The sequence below is a fragment of the Bos grunniens genome, chromosome 21 (assembly GCF_055505025.1).
Source record: "Bos grunniens cultivar Pamir isolate PY7600 chromosome 21, Bosgru_T2T1.0, whole genome shotgun sequence".
In the NCBI taxonomy this organism is placed as follows: domain Eukaryota; kingdom Metazoa; phylum Chordata; class Mammalia; order Artiodactyla; family Bovidae; genus Bos; species Bos grunniens.
In genome coordinates this window covers 9,076,722-9,096,827 of record NC_141185.1, presented here as the reverse complement: position 1 = coordinate 9,096,827, position 20,106 = coordinate 9,076,722, and the positions used below count along the sequence as shown (strand labels likewise).

At 49.6% G+C, this 20,106-nt stretch overlaps 2 long non-coding RNA genes across 2 annotated transcripts; one reads left to right on the top strand and one right to left on the bottom strand.

The window, feature by feature from the left end:
- Nucleotides 1-1,680: 1,680 nt before the first annotated feature.
- On the bottom strand, nt 1,681-4,853 carry LOC147349030 (uncharacterized). The gene is made up of 2 exons (XR_015149429.1): nt 4,502-4,853; nt 1,681-4,122 (listed from the first exon to the last, which is right to left on the bottom strand). It is a non-coding gene; the product is annotated as an uncharacterized LOC147349030 (long non-coding RNA).
- Nucleotides 4,854-5,025: 172 nt separating this feature from the next.
- LOC147349029 (uncharacterized) lies at nt 5,026-18,169 on the top strand. The gene is made up of 2 exons (XR_015149428.1): nt 5,026-5,620; nt 6,312-18,169. It is a non-coding gene; the product is annotated as an uncharacterized LOC147349029 (long non-coding RNA).
- The last annotated feature ends 1,937 nt before the right edge of the window (nt 18,170-20,106 follow it).

Sequence of the window (20,106 nt, the reverse complement as noted above, 5' to 3'; positions counted from 1 at the left end):
AGTAACAGTACTCATCGGCAGCAGTAACAGTGCTCAGTGGCAGTGGTAACAGTACTCAGCAGCAGCAGCAGTAACAGCAGGTGTTGTTTAGTTGCTCAGTCATGTCCGACTCTATGCGACCCCATGGGCTGTAGCCCGCCAGGCTCCTCTGTCCATGGGATTTCCCAGGCAAGACTACTGGAGTGGGTTTCCTTCTCCAGGGGATCTTCCCAGTCCAGGGATCAAACCCACATCTCCTGCATTGGCAGGAGGATTCTTGAGGCTCCAGGGCGGCCCCGTAGTAACAGTACCCACAGTAATAGTGGTGCTGATGGGAGAGGTCATACCAGCAGCAACGGCACTGATGAGTTTGGTGGCTGCTGTGGTAACAGCCCTGAGCACTGAATGTTAGTTATCCAGTATTCAGACCCCCCCAACAACTCTGTGAGGCTTCCCACGACCCCTTTTATGGACCAGGTAACAGAGAGGCAAATGCTTGGCCATGTGGCCTGCAGAGTATGACTGTGCCCTCACGCCGTCTTCCTGGGGAGCCCTCATGTTCCCTTAACCCCACGAGAACCCGCTTACAATCATCTCCTGAGCGCCTGCCATGTGCCGGGCTGTGGGGACCCAGGGATGAGTGAGCAGGGGACCCTGCCCTCCAGAAACCAGCCCTTCCCTCCGATGGGGGGGGACTGATCCACCTGCAGAGAAGCGGGCAGGAGGGTTCAAGCCCCAGAAGGGCCACCGTTCGTGGAGGGGCAGGCAGCAGGAGGAGATGTCCCAAGAGAACTGAGCTGAGAGGAGGAGTGGGGGTCCTGATGCCACGGAAGCTGAGTGGTAAGATTCCTCGTAGGCTTGGGTGACCAGGTGGCCTGACCCTCAGTGGGGAGTGACAGTGGGCACTGGTTCAGAAAGTAGGGGCTGATCCTGGCGTAGCAGGAGGCCACCCTGCTTCATTCTGGGGCTTCTACCAATAAGCAAAGGCTTCTTCCCCTGGGTTTGGATTTTATCCATCTTGTATTCTCCCTAGAACCCAGCTTTGGCCTATGCAGCCACTTAGCATGTGGAGGAGTCAATGAACAGCGTAGCCACAATAATCTGGCCTGTGAGCCCCAGCTCAGGTTCCTCCCTCGGCTTCCCACTGCACTTAGGCTGGGGTCCAGCCTGCAGGTCCCACAAGGTGCTCCTGGCTCCCATGTCATTGGAAGAGGAGTTGGCTGGGAGTTTGGGGCCCAAGTCTTGAAGAGGTGAGCAGGCCCTGGAACCAGCTGCCTGGGTTGAAATCCCCACTCTGCCACTTACTGGCCAAGCACTGGACCCCATTCACTCATCTCAGCACAAATGGAGGGAGAATCTACTTCCTAAGATTAAATAAGATGATGCATCTCAGACATCGTTCCTGGCACAGGGGTGTTACCTGCTATGAGTATTTTCTCCACAATTGTTGATTCATCGAGGGGCCCCAAATGAATAAGTCCTCGTTAGAAAGTGACCTGAAACACCCCTCCCTCACATGCTCTGGGAAGAGCCCTTGTAGTCTGGACTAATGGTGGCCGCCACAGTTGACAACAGATGCAAATGCTATGATCATCCCTCTGAGGCTTAGAGAGACACAACCAAGCTCTTTTCATTTTTTGAAAAAAAAAAAAAGAAAGAAAGCAATTTCACTTAAGAAAAGAGGAAAACTGGCCTCGTCTCAGTTTATCTGAAACCTTTTCATATTTTCAGTTTTAATAAGATGTGACGGAAGCTGACATTTTGCAAGCACCAAGAACTCGCGTCACTTTGAAAACTTGCAAGTTGATTTGAAGAAGCACCAAGAGGTAGCCAAGACGCGCTCTGCTCACAGATGGTGGGGGATTAGGTGCCAGTTTGCCGAAAAGCTTGGAATCGGCAGACGGTGGAGGGCAGCTGGTGGAGGCCACCCGCGGGCAGGCAGCATGGGCCCCCCGGCAGGAGGGCCTCAAGGCCTGGGCCACGCCTCACCTGGCCCAGGTGAGGGGCCTTCGGGTCCTCGCCCGGCCTCTCTGTGGGACTGAGGGACTTGCCAACTCCTGATGCAAGCAAGGCCCAGAACTCAGGCTCAGCTCCCCGTTCTTGCTACCACCTAGCTTTGAAGACATCATGTCTTTGGGCCTGAATCTTATCACTGGGAGAAAGAAGGGAGAGAATACTGACATAGAGCAGTAAGAACAGCTGCTTGGTGGGCTTGTTGTAAGGAGCAAAACCTTTAAATGATAAAGTCTAATTAAAGTGAAAAAAAAGAAAGTATTCGTTGCTCAGTTGGTTTGCCTCTTTGCGACCCCATGATTGTATCCTCTGTCCATGGGATTCTCTGGGCAAGAATACTGGAGTGGGTTACCATTCTCTTCTCCAGGGGATCTTCCCGACCCAAGGATTGAACCCTGGTCTCCTGCATTACAGGTGGATTCTTCACCATCTGAGCCACCAAGGCAGCCCCAAATGTCTAGCTAAATAACCCCCTAAAATGAGATGACATAGGAGAGCAAGGGCACAGGGGGTCCAGGAGGAATTTATAACTAATTATGTGGCTCAGCTGGTAAAGAGTCCGCCTGCAATGCGGGAGAGCTGGGTTCAATCCCTAGGTTGGGAAGATCTTCTGGAGAAGGGAAAGGCTACCCACTCCAGTATTGTGGCCTAGAGAATTCCATGGACTGCATAGCCCATGGGGTCTCAAAGAGTTGGACACGACTGAGTGACTTTCACTTTCATGGAATATATACAGGAGCCTCTATTCCCCTCTTCTGGGTATGAGCTGACCCAAGAACTGGGGCGGCAACGATGAGCACCTCCCAGGAGTTTTGACACTGGTTCCTCAGTTCGCAGGGGAGAGATGATGGGGCTGCTGGAGGAGGAGAGGGGAAGAGTCCACGGGTGCGGGGGACGAAGGAAGGCCCACGCGGGGGGAAGGCATCCAGGCGCAATGCACAGCAGGACCAAGCCACAGCCCAAGTGGGCGGGGCCTGTGGGGAAATGGTCCCTGAGCCATCCACGTGACAGGGACTCGAGGGAGGCCTGGAGGCTGGGAAGGAGGCTGACCAGGGACTTCAAAGTCACTTCCAAACACACAAAGATCTCGTAGCCATCTGGCTGCATTCTGGGCATGTCAGACGGTTGAACTGTACTTGCACGACATGCTTGGGTCTTTGCACATCCTTCCCCTGGCCTGGGGACTGAGCTTCACCCCGATGTCAGACTCAAGGCCCAGAGGTGGCTCTGAGATAGCGGGTCCTCTCCTCTTGAGTTGACAAGGACAGAGACCAATTCCCCTCTTGAGTGACTCCTGGCTCCCTGAAGGGGGTGTGTGCAGGGCCTGCGTTATCCCCTGCCAGGAGCACAGGGAGACACAGGGAGAGGCCCGGTGGCTTAGTCTTGTCCCCTGATGCTCCAGGTCCCTGCCCAGCACACCGTGTCTGGCCTCTGAATGAGCTCTCCTTATCCTACAGCCTCAGGAACTGCAGGTTCATGGTGATGTCGAAACGATAGCTCGTGTACCTACTGATGTGACTGAAAGAATCAGAAGGGCACCCCTCCTGGACGTCAGGCCCAGGAACTCAGGTCTGGGACACGATTGGTCCCCGGCCTTGGGACAGAGGTCTTTCTGCTTGTGGCCCACAGGTCTGAGCAAGGAGGGAGCTTATGGTCCCCACACAGGTCTCCCAGGGCACCCCGCCTCTGAGGGGACACACATCTGTCCAGCAGCAAAGTTAGGAAAGGTCACTGGTCATTCAGATCCAGGTTCAGATCGCTGCTCTGCCACCTCCAAGCTGTGTGTCTTTGGGCAACTCACCTGGCCTGTATGTGCCTCCTGAGACACTGGTGCTGCTGCCAAGCGGTGGGTGAACTGAGATTAAATGAGGGGAGGGTGGTGAAGTCCAGAATGCCGTGAACATGGAAAGCACTCAGAAAATCTTGGTTGGATCTGAGTCCTAAGACCTCTCTTCTCCGGAGGTGAGGATGCAGGTCGCAATGGAATAGTGGATTATCGTCCACTCAGAAGTAGCCGCTGTAACACCAGCTTTCCATACCAGCGTGGAAGTGTACACCTGGCCCTTCTCTCCAACTTGTAAAAGTTTTTCCTGAACTCTTCATAAACGCAAGTAGTCAAAGAGGAAGGCTCTTTGGATTCAAAGGAACATTTAATTAGAAACCCATCAACCAGCCTCCTCACAACTAGTAATAATAGCTCGTGTTTATGAAGCATTTGCAGGGGGCCGGGCCCTGTGTGAAGGGTTCCCCCAGCCTCACCCTTTTCAATGCTTACACCAACCCTTGGAAGGATGTACCACATTCATCCCCATCAGTCATAGGATGGAACTTTCTAGAAAACAGGGCTTGCCTGGTCTCACGCGCTAAGTGGCAGAGTTAAGACCCAAACCCAGGCTGTATGCCCCAAAGCCCAAGCCCACCAGATGAGTCTCTCAAATGCAGAAAGTCTCCTGCAGCCAAACTTGGCCCAGTTCTCTATCTCTGGGGAGAAAGACATTCCCTCTCTTACCGTAGCCTAATCCGGAAAGGAAGCATCTTCACATTTCACAGCCGCAATTCTTTCCTGCACATAAAATCCATCAATGCTCCTGGCCCCTTTCCCTCCTCTGTGTGCGTATTACAGGCTGTTGGCATTGTGTGTCTAAATAACCACCAATCAGCCTGGATCCTTGCAGACAGAAACATTTGGCTCCGAAAGGTGGCTTGCAAACCCTTCACCTTGCCCCCGAACACTCTGAGCACCCCCCTTTACGCATCTCAAAACTCAGAGCGGGTGGTTTCTCTCTGCGCTCACACACAGCTCTGTAAAAATCTCTGTTGGACTGAAATAACCTAGGTTTCTGTCTTGCTCATCAAGCTGTGAGTGTTTCTAGGCCAGGCTAAAAGGAGAAGTGTGTGTTCTCAGGTCACATGGCATGGTGGTGGTGGTTTAGTCACTAAGTCATGTCCGACTCTCATGACCCCATGGACTATAGCCTGCCAGGCTACTCTGTCTATGGGATTTTCCAGGCAAAAATACTGGAGTGGGTTGCCATTTCCTTCTCCATCACATGGCATGTGGAGGCAGAACTGGGGTTTCTGTCTTCTTATTATGCCCCAGGGGATCATGCCCTTATTCAATCTCAAATGATTCCGCAAAGGGCCTGGCCTAGGTTCCCCGCAAATGTTTGTTGACTGATTGAAGAAGAGAATGAATGAATGAGCAGTTGTCAAATTTCCAAGAGAACTGCGGAGGAGGAACCGTTTGGAATGATTCAGGCGTCCTGCTTAGAAGAAAGACCTAGATTCGCAGAGCACTGGCTGATGGCCTTGTTCCCTACGTCAGACATGGATTATGTTTTCAGAGCACCAGAGGACAGTCTTGTCAATGATAGAGCTGAAAATCCTGCCAAAGGCATTTCCCGCAAATCACCTTTTGTTTCTTAGTGACTCCGCAGAAATGGAATTTGTTGCATCTGGTAATTGAGGCCAATTAGTTCTTTTAGTCTGTTCATGGAGGGGACAGTTCTTCATGGCCTTTGAATGACTGGAATCATTTTTCAACAAATATGAGGAGACACAAATGCCACATCCATCCAGACAGGAGGGTGGCACAGCACTCCTTACCAGGGTTTAATTTACGAACCAGGTAAGTCCGACTTTTTGAATCATTATTCAATTGTCTGGGATGAATGACCCCTAATTTTCATTGGCTTTGCCTCTTTTTCAATGGTCCCCAAGAGGAGTTGCTAGAAGTTTCTTGGTAGAAGAGAGCTTAGAGCTGTCACCCACCCTCTCCGTTCTAGACAGTAAGACACCCAGGTTCCCAGGGAAAAGCAGCATGGTTAGGAAGTGGCCGGTCTCGCTCTAGAGCTGGGGTCTCCGCCACTGCAGCCAGAGTCCTCCGCTTAACAAACACTAAGCAGGCCAGCGTCACCACAAGGCTGTGTGCCCTGCTGTTCTGAGGCCTTGAGCGCCCCTCTTGATAAGAGGTAGGTTGTTTTTTTTTTTAGTATTTTTTTTTATTATGGTAAAAGTTACTTAAAACCAAACATACTATTTTAACCATATTTAACTGTCAGCTCAGTGGCACTAAGTACATTCTTATTGTTGTGCAAGCTTCACCATCATCCATCTCCCCAAATTTTCACTTTCCTAAACTGAAACTGTCCCCATGAAACACTAAATCCTCATTCCTCCTCCCCACTGCCCACTCCTGGCCTGTGGTATCCATCAATGTACTTTGTGCCTCTATTTGAATTTGACTATTCTAGGGGTAGTCCATGGGGTCACAAAGAGTCAGATGTGACTGAACGACTTTCACTCACTCATCATTCTAGGTACCTCGTGCAAGTGGAGTCAAGCAGTATTTGTACCTACTGTATACTGACGGAGAAGGCAATGGCACCTCACTCCAGTACTCTTGCCTGGACAGAGTGAGGTGCTATGGACGGAGGAGCCTGGCAGGCTACAGTCCATGGGGTCGTTAAGAGTCATTAAGAGTCGGACACGACTGAGCAACTTCACTTTCACTTTTCACTTTCATGCATTATTTGAGAAGGAAATGGCAACCCACTCCAGTGTTCTTGCCTGGAGAATCCCAGGGACGGGGGAGCTTGGTGGGCTGCCGTCTATGGGGTCGCACAGAGTCGGACACGGCTGAAGCGACTTAGCAGCAGCAGCAGCAGCAGCAGTGTATACTGGAATGCATTTTTAAAGTTAACTTAATTTTTAAAGTATTTAAAGGTATTGGCAGATAGCTATAGTGAGTTATAACAGTGATAATACACCCTGTTCTGTAATGCCCCCTCCTAGAAATTCATCTCAAGAAAGTAATCAGAAATTAGATAAAGATGTTTGCACCAAGATGTTCATGACTTCATTACTTATAACAGAAAGAAGAAAGCAAGCTCACAAAAGAACATCACATGATGGGCTATTAGGCTGCGAATAAAGTTTTGAAGGCTAGAATGACTTTGGAACCTGTTCAGGATAAAATATTAAGTGAGGAAGGGAGGCCTAAAACGTGTGGACACAGAACAATCTCAAACATGTGAAAACAGACAATACACACACACAGAGAAGACTGGGAAGAAATGTGCCAAAATGTGAGTAGGGCTTATTCACTCGGTGATTGTGCATCACATTTATTTTTTTATCTATTCTAATTGATGTATAGTTGATTTACAAAGTTGCAGGTGTACAGCAAAGTGATTAGTTATACATATATATATAAATACATATTTTTTAGATTGTTTTCCATGATAGGCTATTACAAGATACTGATATAGTTCTTTGTGCTCTGCAGAAGGCCCTTGTTTTTCTGTTTTATATACAGTAGCATGCACTGCATTTATTGATCACCTACTGTATATCAGGCACTGCGCATTTCACCAGAGATACGGCACACAAATTAGGACGGGTTTCTGCCTTCATGGACCTTACTGCCTGGGGCAGGGGTGAAAGAAGAGGCGACGTGAAGAAAAGAATCATGAAAATAAACTTAGAAATTGTGATCATTGCCATTAAGAAGACCATTTCTGAAGAGAGGGGTTATGGGTGATTATTATGTTAATTTTGATTTTTCTTTTTGTTTTATGTTCTTCTGACTTTTCTTTAGCTCTTAAATTTTCCACCAAGGGCCTGTAATGACTTTATTATTAGGAAAACAGAGGACCTAAAAACACACACAAGCACCAGACCCTTGGGACACGCACAGGTTCTTGTGCCCTCATGTTGACAAAGGAGCCTCGTGGACAGAACTGTGGGTTAGCCCCTTAGGAGATGCTGGGGACACCCGTGGCTGGGACAGCCTTTGGAGCTTTTGGAACTGTATAAGGTTCCTATTGCTGCTGAAACAAATGACCACAAACAGAGACTGAAACAACCCACATGTATTCTCTTACAGTTCTGGAAGCCACAAGTCTGCAGTGAGTTTCACTGGGTAAAAAGTCATAGCATGGACAGGGCTCATTCCTTCTCAGTTCTAGGAGAGAACGTTTCCTTGCCTTTGGCAATTTCTGGTAGCCGCCTGCAATTCTTGGCTCACAACCCTTTCCTCCTTGCTTCCAATGTCACATGACCTTCTCTTTTTCCTATAGACAGGTATTCTTCGGCTTCTATCCCATAAGGACTTCAGTGATTACATTTAGGGCCCATATGAATAAGCCAGGATCATCTTCCTAAAGCATGATCTCTAACTTCATAACACTTCCTTTTGTCCTGTAAGGCACCATTCACAGGTCCCAGGAATTAGGACCTGATCTCTTTGGGGGCCTCTATTCAGATGGCCACAGTGGCTTATAAAAAATTTGCTGTTTTATCGAATGTTAAATCTTGTTAGCCAGTCTTAGAAGCGCCTTTGTCAAATGCATGTGGGTGTGTTTTCTTGAAACAAACAAAGAATGCGGCGTCTGAAGATTTGTTTGTTTCAGGAGCACTTCTCAAATCCTCGGGAGCTGTCCTCATACCCCACCAGATCTGCTATTTATTGTACAGGATTTACTTGATGGCTTGCATCAAAAATAGGGGAATGGCTGAGTACACAAATAAAAAGAGAGAGAAAGTGAGAGGGAGAGAGGGGAGAATGATTGTAAGCTAAGGCTTGCATTTCAAACATTCAGTCCAGTTAAAACGTTGACATCAAGCATTGTGCGTGTTCCTGGGAGAGGCCTCTCCGAGTTGTGTATCTCATGGGTGTCATTGGATGTTATTGTTGCCTTGCTAAATATTCATGGATGAATATGTGGAATAAATTCTCTTGTAAACTGACAGAGGGCAAGTAAGGCCTGTCCTTGAGTCTCTCATCTGCATCTTCATTTCTGAAAGACTGTCTATTTGGGCATGAGTGTGTGTGTGTGCGTGCATATGAGTGTGGGCGCTGTGTACTTGGTTAATTTAAGCGGAGGCATTCCATTTTCAGACTAGCAAAGATGTGTCTCCCCAGTGTGATGGTGATCAGACAAGAAGAGTTTTGCTCACTGAATGACTTTGTCTTACTTTAAAACCAGTGTCTCTGGACCCATTAGGGAGCTATGGTTGGCTTGTTCAGAGGTAGGGTGGGTTCCAAGGAGGAGCGAGACAAAAAGCCACACACACACTTACACACTAACAGAGAAGAGCTTCTTTGGGTTCAGGACCAAGTTTTTGAGCATGGCCATGGGCCAAGGTGGGCTTCCCTGGTGGCTCAGCTGGTAAAGAATCTGCCTGCAATGCAAAAAATCTGGATTCAGTCCCTGGGGTGGGAAGATCCCCTGGAGGAGGAAATGGCAACCCACATCAGTGTTCTTGACTGAGAAATCCAATGGACAGAGGAACCTGGTAAGCTGCAGTCCCAGGAGTCACAAAGAGTGGCACACGATTGAGCGACTGACACTTTCAAGGGCCAGAGTGCTTCGGGGTAGAGAAGAAGGGAGCGAGCCAGGGAGGCTGTGAGGATGTATGTTACAGATCCAGGCGACGCAGCGAGGACAGAGGAGGACAATGGTTACTGGAGGCTCTGCTGAGATACCATCTGCCCTAGGGCACATATTCTGACCCCTTTTCTTGTCCTCTGCCGGGTTTTACCAGTTGCCCAGGGCTATGGATTGAACTGTGTCTCCCCCAAATTAGGATGTTGGAGCCTAATGTGATGGTGTTTGGAAGTAGGGCCTTTGGGAGATAATTAGGCTGTGAGGGTGGGGTCCTCATGATGGAATTAGTGCCCTAATTAGAAGAGCCCGCAGATAGCTTGCTGTCTCCCTCTCCCTCCCCACCATGTGAGGACATTGCAAGAAGGTGGCCCTCTCTACGTTGAGGAGAGACCTCGCTGGAAACCGACCATGCTGGCACTCTGATCGTGGGCTTCTAGCCTCAAGAATTTTGCGAAATAAACTTCTACATTTCAGGCCCCTCTATGGTGTTTTGTTGTGGTAGCCTGAGCAGACCCGAGACACCCTGCCTTGGGGTTTTCATGGTGCACAGCCCAGGAATCCACCAGGTGTTGTTGTTCAGTCACTAAGTCACATCCAGCTCTTTGTGACCCCACGGACTGCAGCATGCCAGGCTTCCCTGTCCTTCACTATCTCCTGGGGTTTGCTCAAACCCTTGCGCATTGAGTTGGTGATGCTATCTAACCATCTCATCCTCTGCCACCTTCTTCTCCTTTTGCTTTCAATCTTTCCCAGCATCAGGGTCTTTTCCAATGATCAGCTCTTCACATCAGATGCCCAAAATACTGGAGCTTCAGCTTCAGCTTCAGTCTTCTCAACAAATATTCAGGGTTGATTTCCTTTAAGACTAACTGGTTTGATCTCCTTGCAGTCCAAGGGACTCTCAAGAGTCTCCTCCAGCACCACAATTTGAAAGCATCAATTAGAACAAACTCTAATTATTGGTTTATATGTTTGTCTCCCCTGAAAGTCTGAGGGCTCCTCAAGATTGAGGGCTTTCTTACTGCTGTGTCCTTAGGACCCCAGCCATATTCCATATACTTAGTAGGTAGGTGCTTGTGGCAGACACTGACTGTTGCATCCCAATGTCTATGGACCCCGTGGTCCACCGTCATGGGATTTTTGCTGTACACCTGGCCACCGAGAATGAAAACTGCATTTCTTGGCCTTCTTTGCAGTTAGGTGTGGCCACGTGACTCTGTTCACATGAGAATGTGAAGAAATTGAGGGTTTAACTTCCATATCAGGCCTTTGAAGAGCAAGCCAGACCCTCCCCTCTTCCTTTGCTTCTCTGGCTGGCTGGCATTTGGGTGTGATGGAAAACCGCCTGGGCCATGCAGTCAAGGGCAACACACTAAGAGGGCACAGCAACAAGCTTGAGCAGGCCTTGCCCATGACACTGTGAGGCTGCCATCCAGCCCTGTACTGTTTATGCCCCAACTGTTTACCTAGAACAGAACTTCTTTGCTTGATAAGGGCCTGGGTCTCCATTATAGTAGCCCAATTAAGGATTCATACAACACTCAGAATGTTTGCACACCGATAGATAACAGGCTCGGAGCCTTCCCAGAAACCCTTAGCCAGGTTTTGTCTTTGTCTCCTCACCAGAAGCAGAATAATCCCCTCTCCCATCCCCACCAATGATGTCCATGTCTTAATCTTCCAAACCCATGAATATGTTCCCTTCCACGGTCAAAGGAACTTTGCAGATGCTACTAAGTTAAGGATCCTGAGGTGGGAAGATTGTCCTGGATTATCTGGATGGGCCCAATGTAATCACGGGGGTCCTTGGGATAAAGGAGACTTGACAATGGAGGCAGAGGTCAGAGTGACGTGAAGAAGGGGCTGTGAGCCAGGGCAACCTCTATTGTTCGGTCACTCAGTCGTGTGCAACTCTCTGTGACCCCCATGGACTGCAGCATACCAGGCTTCCCTGTCCTTCACTGTCTCCCAGACTTTGCTCAAATTCAGGTCCATTGAGTTGGTAATGACATTCGAATGGCAAGGCACTAGAAAAGGCAAAGAAGTGAATTCTTCCCTGGAGCCTCTGAAAGGAACCAGCGGTGCCAATCCACTTTAGACTGCTCACCTCTAGAACAGTAAGAGAATACACTCGTGTTGCTTTAAGCCACTGAGCTTGTGATAGTTTGTTACAGCAGCAACAGGAAGCAAATACACATCTCTTTGTCCCAAGGGCTGTTTGCATGACTGAACATGGGTATTGAGTTCAAGTTGCCAGATGGATCTGGGCTTAAACCTGCTCTAGTGGAAAGATGCTCTGAGCTCAGTACACATGGGGGAGACCAGCAAAAAGCCTCTGCAGATGTGAGTTCCAGGGCTTCTGGACTCAATAGTGGACTGGGTGCTCTGATTCCTCCCCCAGCCCATGAGCTCTGATGCAGAGACCTGGGACCTCCTCCTTCCTCAGTGTCCCCTTCCCTCCAATTGAACAGTCTTTTTTGCTTTTCAGCTGATCATGTTACCACCCTGACCTTGCTCAGAAGCATTTGTTAACACTCTTTCAAGTCCAAACTCCCTAGCATGGCACTCAGAGCTCTTTCCACTCAGACCAAAGAGGCTGACATCCTGGGCCCAGCCTGCCAGCATCCCCCGCCTTGGTGCAGTTGGTCTGGTCCCTTCATTCCTCTAAGATTTAATTTCCTCACCTGTAAAACAGTAACAGTAAAATATTTGCCTCAAAGGCTAGTATTCTTGCCTGGAGAATTCCATGGACAGAGGAGTCTGGCAGGCTACAGTCCATGGGGCTGCAAAGAGTCAGGCATGACTGAGCAACTATTACTCCAGACAACCAGGATAGCTGACCACCCTACTCCCTCTAGACTACTAGCTCGCTCTCTTCTGTCCAATAGCAATGGATATATGCTGATTGAGCATATATGCCAATATATATGCTGATTGAGGAGAAGGGAGATGTAGAAACCCTGGCCCACATTTTTGGTGCCACATCGGTAGACCAGAGCTTGTTGATCAGCTCCAAAGCGGACTTTGTGACCATGATCTTGTGGTACTCAATTGGAATGCCAAACATTAGTTATGCTTGGAAAGGACTTAAAGAGCAGCTGGGGGAGGATATTGATTCCAAAGTGAAGGGAATGGTCTTTGTCAAAGGAAAGCAGGGTGTTTGCTTTGATATCCCTACTGCACCAGGAACAGAAGTACAGGAAAAGTGGCATGATGCATGGTGCGGGCTGCTTTCTGTGGTCACGGAGCAACCAGAGCTGGAAGGTCCACGGGAAGGATATGGCAACTTCAGAGGACAGCGGGAAGGCAATCAAGGCTTCAGGGGACAGCACGAGGGCAACCGAGGAGTCAGGGGACAGTGGGAAAGAATTAGGAGCTTCAGAGGACAGCGATCAGGACGTGGCAACAAAAGCAACAGATTCCAAAACAAAGGCCAGAAGCGGAGTTTCAATAAAGCATTTGGACAGTAATTGAAGTAGAGGATTTATTGGCAAAAACAGAACTATGTTCAGCAATGTGGAACTGAACATTATTTTTCATACAAAGTTAAAAACACATTGCATTTCCTTCCTGACCACTTGCTCAGTCCCCATTTCTTCAAGAGAGAAAAGCTTCATCTAAATTATTTCATCTGATTGATGACTGTCATTTATAACTTTATTGCTACTTCTGTCTTGGGTATATGGATTCATTACATATTCTAATGTATTGTCTATAGATTATAAGATAAAGTCCTGCTGATACCTCTTAAGTTGACCTGTTTTTATACTTAGAAATGTCTCTTAATAGTAGGCTTCCCTGGTGGCTCAGATAGTAAAGACCCTCCTGCAATTCAGGATCCCTGGGTCAGGAAGATCTCCTGGAGAAGGAAATGGCAACCCACTCCAATACTCTTGCCTGGAGAATTCCATGGACAGAGGAGTCCAGGCTACAGTCCATGGGGTTGCAAAGAGTCAGGCATGACTGAGCAACTATTACTCACTCATTCTATAGAAGATTATTTGAATTTTACAGTGCTTTACAGTTTTCAAAAATTCACATACATGATTTCATATAATCCCATAATAACCCCCCTTTTCATTGCATCTTCCCCCTCTCTCTCCCCACTGATAAGCACCAGCTTATTCTCTCTGTTATAGACTACTAGCTCTCAAAGGCAAGAACTGGTTTTACTCAGCACCACATCCCCAAAATGCAGCATGACTGAGGCTGGGATATAGTTGGAAATAAACCAAAGTCCAGTTAAGGATGGAAGAAAGGAAAGATGGAGCGAGAAGGGGAGAGAGGGAGGAAAGAACAGAAAGTGGGATAGTAGTACTTTGACGCGTCACTTGTCTTTTCTCAGAGATTCAGACTCTCCTCCCACCTCCCGGGACCCTTGTACTTTCAGACGAGGCCATGAGACTTTCACTCAAGGGAAGGGAGGGCCAATACTGACTAGAACAAAGATTTGCTTTACTTTGTGCTTCAACTGGCTTTTAAAAATAAAAACCCGTTGTGAGGCAATGTTCTCGAAAGCCAGGCTTTCCACAGAGAAAAGCCATTTCCTCAGAACACCTTCAGAGCTGGGTTTTTGCATCTCGAGAACCAAAGTGTGGAGGACTGATTGTCGAGTTGATGATAAGGTAGGAAGGAGGGCGGTGCCCGCCGCAGAGGAAGGGAGGACATTCAGGCTGGGGACCCGAGTCCTGGCGGAGAGGAAGGGAAGGGTCCCTCAAGTCCCAGGGTCAAGTCTCTGGACTGGATCCTCATTCGATGCTTCTCCAGGCTCAGCATGGAGGCTCCCACTGAAACACCAGGCAGATACAGAAGTGGGAAGTGGAGATGGATGAGAGAGGAATTCCAGTATGGCGGGCCCAAGGCACGTTCTCTGACCCGCCCCCTCTGGCAAGATGCAGAGAAAGCAAGTGAGAGTCAGCGGGCCCTGGGAGGCCCAGAAGGTCACCAGAGGTGACCCGGGTCTGGAGGAGGAGACCACATGGGACCTTGGGACCAGAACACACTACCAAGTGGGAGGCCCAGAGGCCCGACAGCCACGCTATCCGTGGGGACGCTGACGGGACCAGGGCTGCGACCTGTGGTCCACGGGGTGAGTAACGCCTGAACTGGAGGTCAGCTGGAGCCTCCGGCAGTGCCACCTGGACCCCTTGGCCGCAGACTCCATCTGGGGAAGGAAGAAGAAAGGATCCCTGCAAATCAAGAAGCCCTGAAAGAGGCTCAGCTCTCACCTGCCTGCCACAGAGCAACTCCATTGGAAAAATCAGCTTTTCTGCCATCACAGGACTAGAGGCTGGAAGGCGAGATGAAAGCAGTTACAGACAACAGAGTAAGTTACATTTTCCTGCACATCTGCATTCTCCCAGTCTAGGACTGAAGCGAAGATGGAATGTGGGGGATGAAACTTGCCACATGAACTTGTCTTCCTGGCCTTCTGGAACTTTCCTGGTGGCCTGTAGCTGAGTCCTGCAAAGGGAACAAGGATGCAGATGCAAGTGGGTGGGGGACTTTGCCCTGGGGAGGGGCTGAGGCTCCTGAAGGAGCCAGGGAGGAGTCTGTCTCCAACCTCCAGACCTGTCAGGTCCCTGAGGCATGTGGGACTCACCTGGATACAGTCTGTTGGACATTTTTTTTTTTCTTTTAAGAGTTAAAGTTCTGGGCTTCCCTGGTGGCTCAGTGTTAAAGAAGCCACCTGCTGATGCTGGACACATGGGTTCAATCCCTGATCCAGGGAGGTCCCACACGCCGTGGAGCAACTAAGCCCACGCACCACAACTATTGAGCCTGTGCTTCAGAGCCCAGGAGCCACGACTACTGAAGCCCACCTGCCTAGAGCCTGGGCTCCGCAACAGAAGAAGCCACCGCAGTGAGAAGCCCAAGCACGGCCACCAGAGAGTAGCCCCTGCTCACCACGACTAGACGAAGTCCACGCAGTAACGAAGACCCAGCACAGCCAAAAATAAATAGATAAAGACAGTTTTGGGGGTCCCCACCTTGACTTTTCTGTAGGTATTCCTGAAGCCCCCCCCCAAAAAAAAGTTGCCATGGCACCCCAGGACATGGACCTGTGAGAGAAGTGGCTTCCCTGTCGCTCAGGCCACTCCTGTCTGGATGCTCAGAGCCAGGTGTGGAGAGGTCCCCTATCACCTCCATCAGTGCAGGCTGAGCCGGCCTGTGCATGGGTCGATAGCCATCTCCCACCCTGCAGCCTTCTCGAGCTGCTTCTCCTATCGGGGTCCCTGGGGTGGAAAACCTCCTCCACATCCAGGGATTGGGAGGTGGGCCTGAGGTCAGAGGGCACAGTCTGTTCTAGAACCGTGGGGCATCAGAGCTGCCAGGCCTCCTTCCCCTGCAACCTGCCCCCTCCCTGGAGGTGAGGAGAGGGGGCTCAGGAGCTAAGGTGACTCACTCAAGGTCCAGAGTGAGGAACAGAGCAAGATAAACTTGCCCAGGCTCAGCCCTGCTTCCCAGGCACCAGTCTGCCTCTTATTTGGTTTCCCCTGCCCTTGAAATCCACTCTTTCTGGCCCAAAAGGAACAAAATGAGGCTCCTTCCCATGCTTCTCCTGAGACTCCCCTTTCTGAGGACAAAGGTTGCCCCAAATCACAGATCTGTGAACTCACTGCTATTCATGAGAGCAATGACTTAACTGGACATGCCCTCCTCCAGCTCTCTTCCCTCTCTGGCACATGGAAGGGCCCCACTTCCTTCTTCCTGTGGCTGGAGAGGCCACATGACCTGTCCTGACCAATAGGCTGCAAGAGGAAGTGACAGGCATCACTTCCTATCTGAAGCATTTAATGGCTCGTGGAGAGATCCTCTCCGAGAAGGCAATGGCACCCCACTCCAGTACTCTTGCCTGGAAAATCCCATGGATGGAGGAGCCTGGTAGGCTGCAGTCCATGGGGTCGCTAAGAGTCGGACAGGTCTGAGCAACTTCACTTTCACTTTTCACTTTCATGCATTGGAGAAGGAAATGGCAACCCACTCCAGTGTTCTTGCCCGGAGAATCCCAGGGAAGGGGGAGCCTGGTGGGCTTCCGTCTATGGGGTCGCACAGAGTCGGACACGACTGAAGCGACTTAGCAGCAGCAGCAGGAGAGATCCTCTAGCATTTTCCGTTAAATGTATCCCATTGGTCAGCTGAGATTTTGAGGTTGCTTATTACTAGCAGCAGCAGCAGGAGAGATCCTCTAGCATTTTCCATTAAATGTATCCCATTGGTCAGCTGAGATTTTGAGGTTGCTTATTACAGCAGTAGAACCTAGACCATCCTGGTGATCACACATGTGGACTGCTTAGTGCAAAACCTGGTCCATCTTCTGGAAAAAGAACCACCCAGCATGGCCTGATGATTCAGGGTGGGAATGAGAGGAGGGCAGTGTCCTCCTGTGTGAGGGGTGACGTGAATTCATAGTGGAGAAGGTGACTTACTTGTTATAGACAGAAGCAAAGTGGTCCTCAGACTTCAGTCTGCCTCAGGATGACACGGTGGGAGGGTGTGGGCTGTTCCCCACAGATACGGATGCTTCTCACGTCTGAAACTCCACTTTCTGATTCTTTAGGTCTGAGACTGGTCCGGGATTCTGGGTTTTAAACAGGAAGTCCACGTGATTTTGCTGCTTGAGTTCTTTGGGCTATGACTTCACTGACCCTCACGCAACACTCCTGGCAGGTTTGGTTGGCTTTGAGTCCCGATTCAGACACTGGCTGTCGATTTTGAGTCAGATGGTAAATTCACTGAAACTCAGTCGCTTCTTCTACAAAATGGACATAATGCTACTTGTCTCCCAAGTGCTGTGTGAAAATTCAGTGAGATAAAGTCCTCAGCAGGGTGCCTGCCACAGAGTAAGCATTTAGTAAGGATTACTAGTTTCAATGACAGGGGTGGTAGTAATTATTATTGTTTTGATATTGAAAAGAGAAATCTGTGAGGCTTGAATGGGGTGTAGGCACGGTGGGGGAATCAACACACCATTTGGATATTGAGAGTCACCATCTGTGAGGCCAGTTCTGGCCGCCATGACCATGGTGGTCACCTGGGAGCTCTTCCTCTTGGAAAATCTGACCCAGCCTTGGGCACGGATGGCCTCCCGGAGAAGGGACTTGGGCAGGTGAACAGCATGTGCCCCCTGCAAGCACCCAGAATAATGAGGTGCCTGTCCTCCTGCCGGTCTGCCCTCCCACCACATCACACTCTTATTGGGGTTGACGGTGCCTGGGCCATCGCCATGGTCCCAAAGTCCAGTCAAGGCTTGTCACCATAGTGGACTCAATTAACACCAGCTCTTGCGCAAAGAGCCAGGTCTTGTCCAAACCACAAGGCATCTTTAAGAGGCCTCCCCTGTGTCTGAAGTTGCAAGTTGTCCATTTATTCAGCCAGGAAGTGTTCTTTCCAGGTAACTGAGTATGCTTTATTTCCTCTCTCTCTTCTTCTTTTATTTTTTTTTAGCTTTTTATTTTATATTGGAGTATAGCCAATTAACAATGCTGTGATGGTTTCAGGTGAACAGAGAAGGGACTCAGCCATACATTTACATGTATCCATTCTCCCCCAAACCCCCTTCCCATCCAGGCTGCCACTTAATATTGAGCAGAGTTCCTTGTGCTACATAGTTCCTCTCTTACTTCTCATGAATGGAAGCAACCTCTCCAACCTCTTGGTCTGATGAGCCCCTACTTGTCTTTGAGGACTGGGCCCAGGGGTCTCATTTCCTAGGAAGCCTCTCCAGCAGGGTGGGTCTGCTTCCACGTTCTGCCCTTTGAGCCCTCCCTGGCATTGAACTCGCATCCTGCGCTTCTGTTGCTGTCAATTTCCCCCAAAAGGGTCTGAGCTCCTGGACTACTGGGGATATGTGTTTCAGTCATGCTTGGTTCTCACACACGAGAAAGTGACTACATTCTCAAGGCATATATGTGTGATGAAACATGGGGATGGATGTCAACCCACAGTTTAACCTTAACAACTCAACAACCACATGCCACACCAGCAACCTCCAGGGGAGGATGGGCCCTGTGGCTGGAACACAGGCTTGTTACGGGGCTATCAGAGATGCATTTAGGAGCATGACTTTCACAGGACAATCCCACCAGTAAAGGGGAGGCTCTTCCCTGACATACTGTGTTACCATGGTGAGCCCTGGCTCATTTCTTTATGGGTCACGTCTGCTTTAAGCTTTTTCTTCTTCTGTTTGTACCCCCAAAGAACCCATGAAAGAAGGAGTGATAAGAGAGTGACCCCAAGTTCCTGGATTCTGGCTCTCCTGGCCTTTGGTCAGCTCAGATTGCAGATGCTAAAAGTCCTCAGGGCTGGGAACTTGACCCTGACTCCTGATTAGAGCACGTGCATGTTTGGGGGAGGTGTTCAGTTATGTCTGGAGACTGACTGGCTGACCAGAGACCAGATACTAGTTGGGAAAGGAAAAAGCACTTGCCTCCCAACCTCTAGGGCTTCCCTGGTGGCTTGGCGGTAAAGAATCTGCTTGCAATTGCAGGAGCCACAGGAGGCATGGGTTCGATCCCTGGGTTGGGAAGATCTCCTGGAGGAGGGCATGGCAACCCACTCCAGTATTCTTGCCTGGAGAATCCCCAGGACAGAGGAGCCTGGCGGGCTACAGCCCACAGGGTTGCAAAGAGTCGGACACAACTGAAGTGACTTGGCACACACGCACGCCTAACCTCTAGCTCATACGGAAGAGAAATTGATTATGTAGGAGCTGATTATCAAATTGGAGAATGGTTTGAACTCTTGACTCCTTTTTTTCCTGCTGCCTGACAGGGTGGAGTAGAATCCCTGTGAGAGGAGAGAAACATGCCCAGCACATCCCAGCTCTGTGTTGCAAAGGGTTGAGGGAGCCGAGGAGTCCCAGCTCCCCCAGTATCCTCACCTTCCCCAGCCTCGCTTTCCTTATCTGTTAAGGGGGTTATAAAACCTTCTTTGCCTAATGTGGAGTCTGGCTGCCATGGGAACTTTGATGTCTGCAAAGCATGTGAGTCTATGAGCAAGTGGTTATCCATCTCCCTAGCGAGAAGCTTCGTAGGAGACTTCCCTGGTGGTCCAGCGGCTGACTCTGTGCTCCCAATGCAGGGAGCATGGGTTCAATCCCTGGTCAGGGAATTAAGATCCCACATACCACAACTAAGCTGGCAAGCCACGGCTAGAGAAGCCCACACACTGCAATGAAGATCTAGCACAGCCAAAATAAATAACAAATACATTTTTTTTAAAAGCTTGGCAGGAGAGTCATAATGGAGATCTGTGTTTTCAGTGGGTTTTGTTTGCCTGCCAATCCCATTTGGCCACGGCTTAGGAATCCAGCCTGGGTTCTGCCAGTATGGTCTCCATGAGAGTGGATACTGTGTCCACACTCGAAGGTCACCATGTAGGCTTCCCATCGATCCTGCCCCCGTGTCACCTGTGCCTGAGTGTATCTCACTGCTGCGGCAGCCTTTGCTGCCATGTGCCACACGCTGTGTTAGCCAGAAGCCCGTGTATGTACGATGCATGAGTTGCCCGGGTGGCTAGCACAATCTGCACTGACTTTGAACAACACACATTGACCCCCTTAACGGTTCTCTAAGTCAGCAGCTGGGCACAAGGTGAAAGTCAGCAGGGCGAGCTCCTCGTGGAGGCTCTAGGGAGACTCGGGTCTTGCCTTTTCCACCTTCTAGAGAACACCTGGATCCCTTGGCTTGCAGCCCCTTCTTTAGTCTTTAAAGCCAGACAT